The following is a 12,473-nucleotide window of genomic DNA, read 5'->3' on the forward strand; positions in this document are numbered from 1 at the left end:
TGAATAATCCTCACTAACCATATTTCTCCATTTAAACTCATCTCAGGCAAAAGATTTCCAAATAATGAGCTACAATAAGCAAATTAAATTACAATGATGCACAACATCAACAAGGGAACTTAGCATTTCTGCAGTGGTAACAACAATACACAACCCCACTGCTCTAAAAAAGAATAACAAATCATGAAAATGTTGAACCTAAAAAAGTTGAGCAAAAATAATACTTAGTTTCATAGTCGAAATGCAACTCTCAAGTATAAGACTATTCTGTAGGCAATTCAGCTTTGGCAATCCATATCAGGTATCCGGAACTCTCGAGTGAAAGACAAAACTTGGGAATGTAGTCGTTATGTCCCTGTTTATGTGACAACGACATTTAGGTCAATCCATACTAAAAGTATGCCACGGATAGAATCACAATATGCCAAACATGATGCTAAATGAAGTGATGTCATTATTCCAAGTGCCACTTACTTAAGTTACTGAAGGGTCATATGCTTCAGAAGTGAAGGATGTCGCTGGACCAAATTTCTCCACTCTTCCTTATCAATCTTTCTGTCATGTTTAGTATCAGCTTCTTCAAAAGTCTGCTCGAAAAAACATTACATTTGTTAAGCAGTAAAAAGGCAAATCCTGCAATGCTACCATCCAGCTCCTCCACGAGAAAGAAAAGATGCTGAATGATCAGAAACAGACTCAATAGTGGCCAATAAACTAGCAAATCCCCTATATTTCCATAGATACAGTCAGACCACTCTATAATAACATTCACTATAACAACCATGTTTTCTGTGGAACCGATCTTTCATGTTATGTTATATTATATGTTTTCTATAACAGCATTTCGCTGTAGCAACCAAAAAAAAATATTGGAACAAATGATGTTATAGAGAGTTTTGACTGTACTATGCCATTTTGTCGCACAATGCATGGGAGACTTGAAAGAATAGTCCCCAAACTCACAAGTTAAATGGGTTCTCAACTGCTTTCTTACAGACACTATCGAGGCATCAAACACAGGTGGTATCTAGTACATGGAAGCAGCAATATATAAATGGCTCCATCCTTGTATGTATGTTGATATATGTATATATTCATAACCATGGTGTCGACGCCAACTTCCACCCACCTTGACTAATTTTACGGGATACCTGTTATACCCCATTTAAACCGGGTTAAAGTAGAGTACAACATATTGGTGATCCCTATTTATTTTATTTTAAGGAGTCGCCACCTAATTAGTTTAACGGTGAATTAGGACACCTAATTTATTAACTAAGGTAAAGCCTAACTAAACCTCCGTTAATGGTCTGCTTAATTAGCGTGATTCTAGGTAAGGGTTCTAGATTATCCTAAAGGGAAGGGGTTAGGCATCCTTTAGAATCCGTTAACTACGGTTTACCGGTCAAACTTAGGCTAATCAAAGAAAAGGGTTTAAAAATGTGTTACTAAAAGAGTTTAAAGAAAATAAAATATCTATTATAATTAAATGAGGATTAGCTTTTAAAGACAATAATGCATAAAATTTGGTAAATACGGAAAAAGGGGTCAAATGTACACCTATCCTATCAATTTCCCTTTTATATCAATTACCCTTTCTAAGTTAATACTAGCACTGATTCCTATTCTTCTATCAAGATAATGAAAGCAAAAAAAAAAATCAAGCCAAAAAAAAATCAACAAGTATCCAACGCAGCAGAAAGAAGAGAAAGAAAGTTTCAAAATAGGAATAACCCCCCCTCGCTCTCATTTCAATATTCGGATAGGAGAGAACGAGGGCAATGACTAATGAGGGATAGAAGCGTCATCTCGCCCCTCTTTCTTTTACTCAAATGTATAGCAGAAAGGCGGGATATGCTTGACGGGATGAAATGCAAATTTCCTTGATTCAATAAAGATATCGAGTCTCGTTTGAGACTCCTCGCAACTCCGGATGTCATGCAAAAGAAGAAAAAGAAAAGAAAAGAATTAGAGCGATGACATGATTCTACAATATGCAAGATTTTGTCATCGGCAACCAACACAATAGAACAATTTCAATATTCAAAACCAACAAGTGACTTATGTATACATTATGTATATTTCGTGTATACACATTCGTGAGGATACTCAGAAGGTTAATATTGGAAAGCTTTTGCCCCCGTCTTCCCGATGTTGCACAAGTTCCAAGGAATTTCCAGGAATCCCAGGCATGGCTAACATCGGGGAGGGTTCAAGCTTAATCCATAATGACCAACTAATCTCCCCATAAATGTATTAGCTAAAGCATACTGGTTATATACATATATACGCATAATCAAACACAATATACTTGCAATGCACCAACATATAAGAATTTAAACAAGCACAGGATCATCACAGCACTCATACAGATCTGAACCCTTTATTCTTTCACTATTCTTTTGTTTTTAAAAACACAGTTCAGAGACACCAGCAGCAGTTTAAACTGTACCAGCAGCTTAAACTGTACCAGAAAAGCTAGTATTCAGCTGCTTACATAAATGATTCAGCTAATCAGATCACTACTCATTTTGGAAGGCATTTTCACACTTAAAAATGGACATGACCTACTTTCTTATTCAATTTTGACGTATGTCGACTTAAATAAGGGACTGGAAACCAAAAGGAAGAAACAACAAAGATAGCTTTAGATCTAATCCTCACAAAAAACACACACACACCAGTAACAAGAAATAAACATCAATAACTAAAGGGAGGGGAGATTACAACACAACATTTTATGAAATCCTTTTGAAGCATACTGATGGTGGGGAAACAGATTTTAGCTTTCAATTCTTAAGCTGCATGTTTCAACTAAAAAAAGGGTTGCAATCTAAAGTGTTTAAAACATATCTCAGAAGAGCCTTCATGTTTCACTAAACTTCTAACCGAAATAACATGATTCATACTTTGTAAATCAGATTCAAAATCAACATATCTGAACTCTACTATAGATCATTCAACTAACACAAGACACATGTTTAACATGGACAAATTACACAATGCTTTAGGACATATTTAAACTAATAGGCTAGAGTAACGACTAATCATGCTTGACATGATAGGCTATAACACATAAGATATACAATACTAAATTAACCTAACATACTAAATCATGTTTAACTACTAAACAAAATTAAGACACAGGCATTCTTATCTAATCATACTAGCACATAAACATGCTTTAATCACAAGAAACACAAACTGAACTAACACGATAACATGCAAAATCATACAAACAATAAACTAAGCTAGTACATAATAATTAAGAAACTGAAAAAAGGCAAAATAAAAGAGAAAAGGGGAATTAACGGACCTTCTTCGGGTGCACCGAACTAGGGTGCGGGGTCTTAGATCTACACTCGAACCCCGACCTCGAACTATGTCAGAATTTATATAGTGAGGAAATACAAATTTTCGTAACAGCTTAACCAAAAATGGAGAAGGGAGAGAAAAGAGGGAGGCGCGTCTGATATGGGTATTAGGTTTAGGAAGATGGAAGATGTATTTGCTTTGTTGGGCCGGGCCGGGTCGTTGAAAGGCTGGTGGGTTTTGACGATTTTCGAAATATATTGTTGTTGATTGGGCTTGGATTTGGGTTAGATGAATTAAAAATATAGGCTGAATGAAAGAAAATAATTTGGACTTCTGAATTTGAGTAAAAGACCTATTTTAATTAATTATATATTAACGGGTGCCCAAATATTATTTAATATAAAAGTATGTAATTATTAGTGCTCAGATGAAAATAAAATTATATGACGTCGTAATAGCCGTGCAATAATATTTTGAAAGTCAACAGTAAATAAACGCTATTATTTAATTGTGCGAAAATAAATGCGATGCGTGTGCGTAGGATGGTAAAAATGCTGAAATAATTATAATGCGAATTATAATAATACTGGTAATAATAATAATAATAATAATAACAATAATGATAATAATAATAATAATAATGATAATAGTGGTAGTAGTAACGGTAGTAAAAGATAATAACAGTAGTGACTACAACAGGATAATGTCGCCGATATTTATAAAAGTTAATAATTATAGTAAAAATATCAATAATTATTTCTTAAGTTGCCAAAAATATTAGAAGCCTAAATAGATATTTCGAAGGAAAGGTGGGACAAAATTGGGTTTCAACAATACCTGTCACCTCTCACCATCAACAGGTACCACGTAGCTCTGTCCACTAAAGCTAGGACATATGGGAAGAACTCACCTAGTGTTTTTTGTCTCTGCTCGAATTTGAACCTGAAACCTTATGGTTCTCAACCCACTTAATTGACCACTAGGCTACACACTTGGGTACCTTAATTCCCGGATATATTCACACTTTAAATCAATGAATTGTGTCATGTTACGGTGACCACCGGGGATCAGATGTTGCTACTTTTCCCTATAGTTCTAAGCAACCGAGACACCACCCTTGAAGAAGATAGAATCCAGATGGGCCAAAACTTTAATGACATGGACAGCAAGCCAATTAATCAAGGGAAAGTAGTAGCTTCATGTGTCACTTATTAATTAAGTAGATATAAATAGGAGAACTGCCCCTTCAAATGAATGAAAGACCAAAAATAGTATTTAGTTGTAGGTTGGTGCAATACCTTGTCGATTATGCTCTCAATAATCTCATCTGAAAAGTTCATACCAGTCTCAGCAAATCTCACAAGATAGCATTATGGCCTAACTCGTTCTAAGGTACAAGTTCGTTCTTACGTAAAAGTTCCTCCTTACTTTCACGTTTGAGACAGATGGGGGCCCAACCGCCCAAGGATACCAATTGAGACAAAGATACCAATTGAGACAAAGAATTGGACAAAGATACCAATTGAGACAAAGATACCAATTGCTCAAATATACCAGTTGCTACTTTCCCACTAATTTACAAAGATTTGTAACCCAAAAGAAAGCGACCCAAAAGTCAGCTTTCTTTCCCACCAAAAGATTTGTCATGGAGTTGAACATTCACACTATAAAACTAAACGCGTAGGTATCAAAGTTGAGCATCACTAATTAAGCTTTAAGCCATATCATGGACTTGACCATCCACATTACTATTAACATAGCTCTCAAATTTGCCTTAGCATCTGCTATAGTAAGCATAGCATGGTGGTGCTTGCACACTATCATACGCCGGTGCCGGAACAACCGTATCAATATTGCTGATGCAGATGAGCCACCAGTAGCTGCAGCTCAAGCTCCTCCATCACCGCCACCGGCCACAAACATCCAACTTTCTGTTTCAGGCTCACTTGACGACGCGGTCTAAGGTTATTAGCTTTGAACTTATACTAGTACTTTTGAAATTTTATGATTTTTCATATACAATATGTATAAAAGATATAAATGGTCAGTTGAACCTATAAGTTATGCATGCACTATATGCATCCATTTAAGGAGGCAATTTGTATTTTGCAAATTCATTTAAGGAGCTAGCTGCAATATTGATTATTGACAGTAAGAAAATTTTCTGCAATATTGGTTCTTGACAGTAAGAAAATTTTCTCGCAATATTGGTTCTTGACAGCAAGAAAATTTTCTAACAATATTGGTTCTTGACAATAAGAGATTTTCTAGCAATATTGATTCTTGACAGTAAGAAGATTTTCTAGCAATATTGGTTCTTGACAGTAAGAAGATTTTGTAGCAATATTGGTTATTGACAGTAAGAAGATTTTCTAACAATATTGGTTCTTGACAGTAAGAAGATTTTGTAGCAATATTGGTTCTTGACAGTAAGAAATTTTCTAGCAATATTGGTTCTTGATAGTAAGAAATTTTCTAGCAATATTGGTTCTTGGTAGTAAGAAGATTTTCTAGCAATATTGATTTTGTAGCAATATTGATTATTGACAGTAAGAAAATTTTCTGCTTATGCTTCTTGGAAGAAATAGAAATGTGTAGCTTCTCTGTAATAGTAAAAAAGTTGATTCTGTATTGCTCGACAGATCTTTTGATTTTTGGCCGAACACCAAATCTCCAAAAAAAAAAAGTGTTTTTGAGAGGAAAAGTACTTTTGTTTCACAAAAAAAGTTGACCAAAGATCAGGTTATTAATCGACTCGGCGAATATGTGTGGCCTAGAGGAGCTAGCTGCAATATTGTTTATTGACGAGGCTGAAAAAATTGAACTAGAAAGGATGTAAGAAGAATGAAAAAAATGAAAAAAGGAACAAAATTAAGTGGATGGATGATGCATTATCTGTTTTCCTAGTTAGTAATTATTATTGTTCCATTAATGGTTTTCGTATAAATGTCCGATCAGGACGCAGAAAATGAAGCAGATCAGTTACATGCGATATATATTAAAGTCTCAAGTAACTAATTTTTATAGAAGAGTATACATCTTTCACTTGACATCCATAGTATTTGATATTTTCGGCAATATCAGATTTGTACTTCAATTAATGATATTATTGAATTTTTCTTTTCAAAGTTACCCCTTCTGAATTGAATCCTTTTGTGGCACAGGGATAAAGAAGCATCTATGAAGCTACGCACAACAACATATTAAGTGAAAGACATGTCGTATATTCTATTGTTGTATCATGTATATTTAGTTTATGTGCCGAGGGTCAAATAAAACAGTCTTTCATCTATGTGAGTTTATGTAATAGACATTTGAATTTTCCAAATAAATAATTCATCTATGTTTCGAGTGTGATAGAACTTTCCAGTGACATTCATGGTTATGGCACTAGGCATAATTGACCACCAAACACCCATACATATCTCTTAATTAGTTATAGTATAAATCTATATTGAGATTTTGTGGATAAGCTCCTATAATCAGGATAGGTCTCCAATGCATCAGTTTTCCTCTACCTGGTAACAAGCTCTGATGATGAGGTTATAAAACAAGCATAAGGTGCATGTTCACAAACCATTAACAAGTGCATCTTAATACCTTCTATGGAATATCATTACGGAAGCTAATTAGTATCTACCAGTCAGAATGTCATTGTTTAGTAAGGCCTAAGGGCGCAATGGAAGCAAGATAAGGCTATGCCAAGAACTGTGGATAGAGCACGGCGCTCTCAAAGAATAAATTCGAGATTTGCATACTTGGAATTGCAAGAAGATGCCACAAATGCACAATTTCTTCGTCCGAACCAACTGTTTGTCGTGTGCATGGGCTTTAAAGATTGCTATATTTAACTGCATTCCATATCTTTCTGTCTCTCAAAGAATGATTATGAATGCATTACTTATCTTTTTGTCTCTGAAGAGTTTTTCCTTCTGTTTAAGTTTTATCACTTGAAAATTCATATTGCTATACAGACACTTAATAATTTTAAATCACAAGTTTCAGTTGATAATCCCTCCCAAAAAAACTTTTGCTGGCACTTAGAAGCTTTAAAATGCGCATTTGGTTTAGTAAATCTTATCTAAGTGACTACTATAATGCACGGCCTCGTTCCCTGAAGCTGAAATATCTGAATTTTATGCTGTTTATTTTTCATTGTCGAGGTCTTTGCTATCATTGACATTTGTTTGAACCATTCTGAGTTGGGTTGATAGGAAATTTTCATAATTGGTAGTATGCCTTTTTATTCTTATTTTTATTTTTTATATGATTGGTGGTGTATGTATCAACTTCTGCGAGCCAAGTGGCGAAAATAAAAATGTAGTGACTTGAATTTGAACTTGAAACCTTAAGGTGAATTTAAAACCCCTTAACTAGTGAGTCAACCTCTAATCTTATGTTCATGGATTGTATATGAAAATTCAAAAAATTATCTTATATATACAAGGTAATTTTTTGACGAGGGATTTTGGGTGAACACCTTCACATCACCCCCTCCTAGATTCACCCCTGCCGAATACATGCTCTCCCACGAGTACGTATAGATGGGTAACTCTGAGGTAGACAGATGGGCAACTTACCTAAAGCCTTTCTGTAGTTCTTTTCTTTTTGAGTTGCTGAAAATCATTAACATTAGGGCTGCCTACCCCAGCTTTTGAAGGAAAAATCCAGCTGCATATTATAAGAATTTGAGAATCACTCACATTTCAGTCTACCACAATGACCAACTTTAAGAAGAAAACCTATTGCAATATTTCAAAGTGGAGTTTTTCTGGCAGAATAGAGTTGCTAAATGTTCGTCTAGCTGAGCTTAATAGTAGACGTACACGAAGGCTTATAATCGAGCAAACTAATAATGAGCCATTACAACAACTAAACCTCAGTCCCAAAGTCGGGGTCGGTTAAATATGAATCATCCTCACTAACCATATTTCTCCATTTAAACTCATCTCATGCCAAAAGACTTCCAAATAATGAGCTACAATAAGCAAATTAAATTACAATGATGCACAACATCAACAAGGGAACTTAGCATTTGTGCAGTGGTAACAACAATACACAACCCCACTGCCCCCGAAAAGAATAACAAATCATGAAAATGTTGAACTTAAAAAAAGTTGAGCTAAAATAATACTTAGTTTCTTAGTCGAACTGCAACTCTCAATTATAAGACTACTTCTGTAGGCAATTCAGCTTTGGCAATCCATATCAGGTATCCGGAACTCTCGAGTGAAAGACAAAACTTGGGAATGTAGTCGTTATGTCCTTGTTTATGTGACAACGACATTTAGGTCAATCCATACTAAAAGTATGCCACGGATAGAATCACAATATGCCAAACATGATGCTAAATGAAGTGATGTCATTATTCCAAGTGCCACTTACATAAGATACTGAAGGGTCACATTCTTCAGAAGTGAAGGATGGTGCCGGACCAAATTTCTCCACTCTTCCTTATCAATCTTCCCGTCATGTTTAGTATCAGCTTCTTCAAAAGTCTGCTCGAAAAAACATTACATTTGTTAAGCAGTAAAAAGGCAAATCCTGCAATGCTACCATCCAGCTCCTCCACGAGAAAGAAAAGATATTGAATGATCAGAAACAGACACAATAGTGGCCGATAAACTAGCAAATCCCCTATATTTCCATAGATACATAACAACCAACCTCTATAACAACATTTCACTATAACAGCCATGTTTTCTGCGGAACCAATCTTTCATGTTATGTTATGTTATATATTCCGTATAACAACATTTCGCTGTAGCAACCAAAAAAATATTGGAACAAATGATGTTGTTACAGAGAGTTTTGACTGTACTATGCCATTTTGTCGCACAATGCCTGGGAGACTTGAAAGAATAGTCCCCAAACTCACAAGTTAAATGGGTTCTCAACTGCTTTCTTACAGACACTATCGAGGCATCAAACACAGGTGGTATCTAGTACATGGAAGCAGCAATATATAAATGGCTCCATCCTTGTATCAACAACAACAACAACAACAACAACCCAGTGAAATCCCACAACGTGGGGTCTGGGGAGGGTAGAGTGTACGCAGACCTTACTCCTACCAAGGTAGGATGGCTGTTTCCGAGAGACCCTCGACTCAATAAAAACATAACAAGAGGTCAGATACGGCTAAGAGATTCAAAGCGATATGGAAATGAAGTAACGCAAGCGACACAGATAACATAGAATAATCAAAGCACAGGAAATAACAGATAATAGCATAATAGCATAAATTAGAGCACAAGAAATTATAGTACGATAATGCGACTATTAATAAGGCAGGGTAATGAGACTATCTACTAGCCTTCTACCCTAATATGGGTCCTCCAAACCCTCCTATCTAAGGTCATGTCCTCGGTAAGCTGTAACTGCGTCATGTCGTGTCTAATTACCTCTCCCCAATACTTCTTTGGCCTACCCCTACCTCGTCTGAAACCATCCATGGCCAACCTCTCACACCTCCGCACTGGGGCATCCGTGTCTCTCCTCTTCACATGCCCAAACCATCTCAATCTCGCTTCTCGCATCTTGTCTTCCACCGAGGCCACTCCCACCTTGTCCCGAATATCCTCATTCCTAATCCTGTCACTCCTGGTGTGGCCACACATCCATCTCAACATTCTCATCTCAGCAAGGCTCCATCCTTGTATGTATGTTGATATATGTATATATTCATAACCATGGTGTCAACGCCAACTTGCACCCACCTTGACTAATTTCACGGGATACCTGCCATCTCTCACCATCAACAGGTACCACGTAGCTCTGTCCACTAAGGCTAAGGCTAGGACATATGGGAAGAACTCACCTAGTGTTTTTTTGTCTCTGCTCGAATTTGAACCTGAAACCTTATGGTTCTCAACCCACTTAATTGACCACTAGGCCACACACTTGGGTACCTTAATTCCCGGATATATTCCCACTTTAAATCAATGAATTGTGTCATGTTACGGTGACCACCGGGGATCAGATGTTGCTACTTTTCCCTATAGTTCTAAGAAACCGAGACACCGCCCTTGAAGAAGATAGAATCCAGATGGGCCAAAACTTTAATGACGTGGACAGCAAGCCAATTAATCAAGGGAAAGTAGCAGCTTCATGTGTCACTTATTAATTAAGTAGATATAAATAGGAAAACCGCTCCTTCAAATAAAAGAAAGACCAAAAATAGCATTTAGTGGGAGGTTGGTGCAATACCTTGTCGATTATGCTCTCAATAATCTCATCTGAAAAGTTCATACCAGTCTCAGCAAGGGTAGCAACCACCATTTGTTTCACCTGCATAATAGAAGCCAAATCTTTTATGTCATGCACTTCCAATGGTAAAAATAAGGTGGATAAGAAAAATTGCAAATAAACGTAACATTTTCCATAAATAGAGAAGCTGAAACCGTGACATTTAAAAATCGGAGAACGGAGCAGGAATAAGTCGAACACATTTAGGGTGTGTTTGGTATGGAGGAAAAATGTTTTCCAATTTTGACCGAGCATTTAGGGTGTGTGTGTATGGAGGAAAAATGTTTTCCAATTTTCCCATGTTTGCTCGGCCAACATTTTGGGAAAAATATTTTCTTCAGGAAAATAAGTTCCTTAAAAATAAGGAAAATGAATTCCGTAGTGGAAGTAGAGAAAGCAAGTTTCACAAGTGACACTTCACGTTAATTGTCTCCTCCCCACCTCCAACATGCCCTACCCCACCCCACCCACTTATTTTTCAAGAAAACATTTTCCTTCATACCAAACACACCCTAAAAAGACTCGTGTTTACATGCACAATTAACCCCTTCATTATTATGAAAGGTTTACCTCTTGCCTCTCGATGAAGCCTTGTTGCTTGAGATCATATAGCTGAAAAGAAACTACAAAAGTAATCTATAGCTGTTTTTCTGCAAAAATTGAGCTTGCAGACAACGTTTCCTTTGACATTGTTTATTTTGTTTGGTTGTTGGATTTTAATTTAATTCCTCAAATGCAATTTAATATGCAATAAAAAAGTCAATGCCATAGTTTAATACACGATCCTCTGAAGTTGTGGAGTTGATTTAGCTAGTTGATTTTAAATTTTGTTTTAATACTCCTCGATTATAAGGTAAGTGCAGTGACATTAATAGATCCAGAGATTTCTTGTTAGTAGAGTTACATTGTTTTAATTATTTGGATGAGAGTACATGCTTTTTAATTGTGATGTTAACTTTATGATCTCAAAATGGAATTACTTGATGGAATGCAAATAATTTTTTTTTTTAGTTAACTAAAATAGGAAATATGTGCATAAAAAAAAAAAGAAAAAAAAGAGCATACAAAAAATAACATTGACTATGAAATTAAGAATTTATACAAGCTCCAGCAAGGTTAATCTACTATAACTATTGCATCAGTGAATATTAAATTTCATTCGAAACCAGGAGAGAGAAAAACAAATTCTAAGATTGTTCTTAGGATGAACTAGCTTAGGTCCATGGAAATCGTCTCATTGTAACGTGGTTTGCACTCGAATGATTGAATTGGCTCCTGAACATTACCAGATTGAGATTAACTCATTTGAAACAACGAACTAGAGGGTTTCAGGTCCACCTTTTGCTTCTTGTTATGATATGGGGTTCGCCTATAATCGAGTTTAGTGGAATTGAAGGTGACAAATTGACGGATTGAATCAATCTTAAATAGATTAAAACGGATCAACCCATCCAATTTTTATTTGGTTCTAATAACTGGATTTGATCAAACCCAACCCTTCCTCTCAAACTTGGGGGGGGGGGGGGGGGGGGGGGTCAAACACAAAGATGAAAGTTAATGCATTTCTCTTGAATTATTATCTAAGTTCTTTCAAATTTGATTTGTATCTTTTCGTTGCATTTTGACCTGTTTGGTTACATTATTTCATACGTTTGACCAAAAGTTATGTGTTATTTCAGATTAAATTCGTTAGATCAAGTCAATAAACAAATTATAACACAACATGACCTCTCAACTCATATCATTTTTTTTACAAAATAACTCTAGTCTAGCCAAATAAGACACTTTTCCACCTAAAAACTACTCCACATACATGGATATGGACCCCAAGGAATAAAAAGAACCTGACTCAGTAACCCACCCATTAATTACCCAAACCAAAATTAAACAAATGGGTCAACTATATATAT

General features: G+C 35.8%; 2 long non-coding RNA genes across 3 annotated transcripts; both read right to left on the reverse strand.

Annotated features, from left to right (window-relative positions):
- On the reverse strand, window positions 1-3,481 carry LOC132627780 (uncharacterized). Of its 2 annotated transcripts, XR_009577985.1 has the most exons (3): window positions 3,317-3,481; window positions 475-587; window positions 1-355 (listed from the first exon to the last, which is right to left on the reverse strand). It is a non-coding gene; the product is annotated as an uncharacterized LOC132627780 (long non-coding RNA). The 2 variants fall into 2 exon arrangements; XR_009577984.1 differs by lacking the exon at window positions 3,317-3,481 and having other exon boundaries at window positions 475-3,310.
- Window positions 3,482-8,233: 4,752 nt separating this feature from the next.
- On the reverse strand, window positions 8,234-11,245 carry LOC132627789 (uncharacterized). The gene is made up of 3 exons (XR_009577986.1): window positions 11,134-11,245; window positions 10,525-10,605; window positions 8,234-8,813 (listed from the first exon to the last, which is right to left on the reverse strand). It is a non-coding gene; the product is annotated as an uncharacterized LOC132627789 (long non-coding RNA).
- Between the last annotated feature and the right edge of the window lie 1,228 nt (window positions 11,246-12,473).

This window comes from Lycium barbarum, chromosome 1 (genome assembly GCF_019175385.1).
Source record: "Lycium barbarum isolate Lr01 chromosome 1, ASM1917538v2, whole genome shotgun sequence".
Lineage (NCBI taxonomy): Eukaryota > Viridiplantae > Streptophyta > Magnoliopsida > Solanales > Solanaceae > Lycium > Lycium barbarum.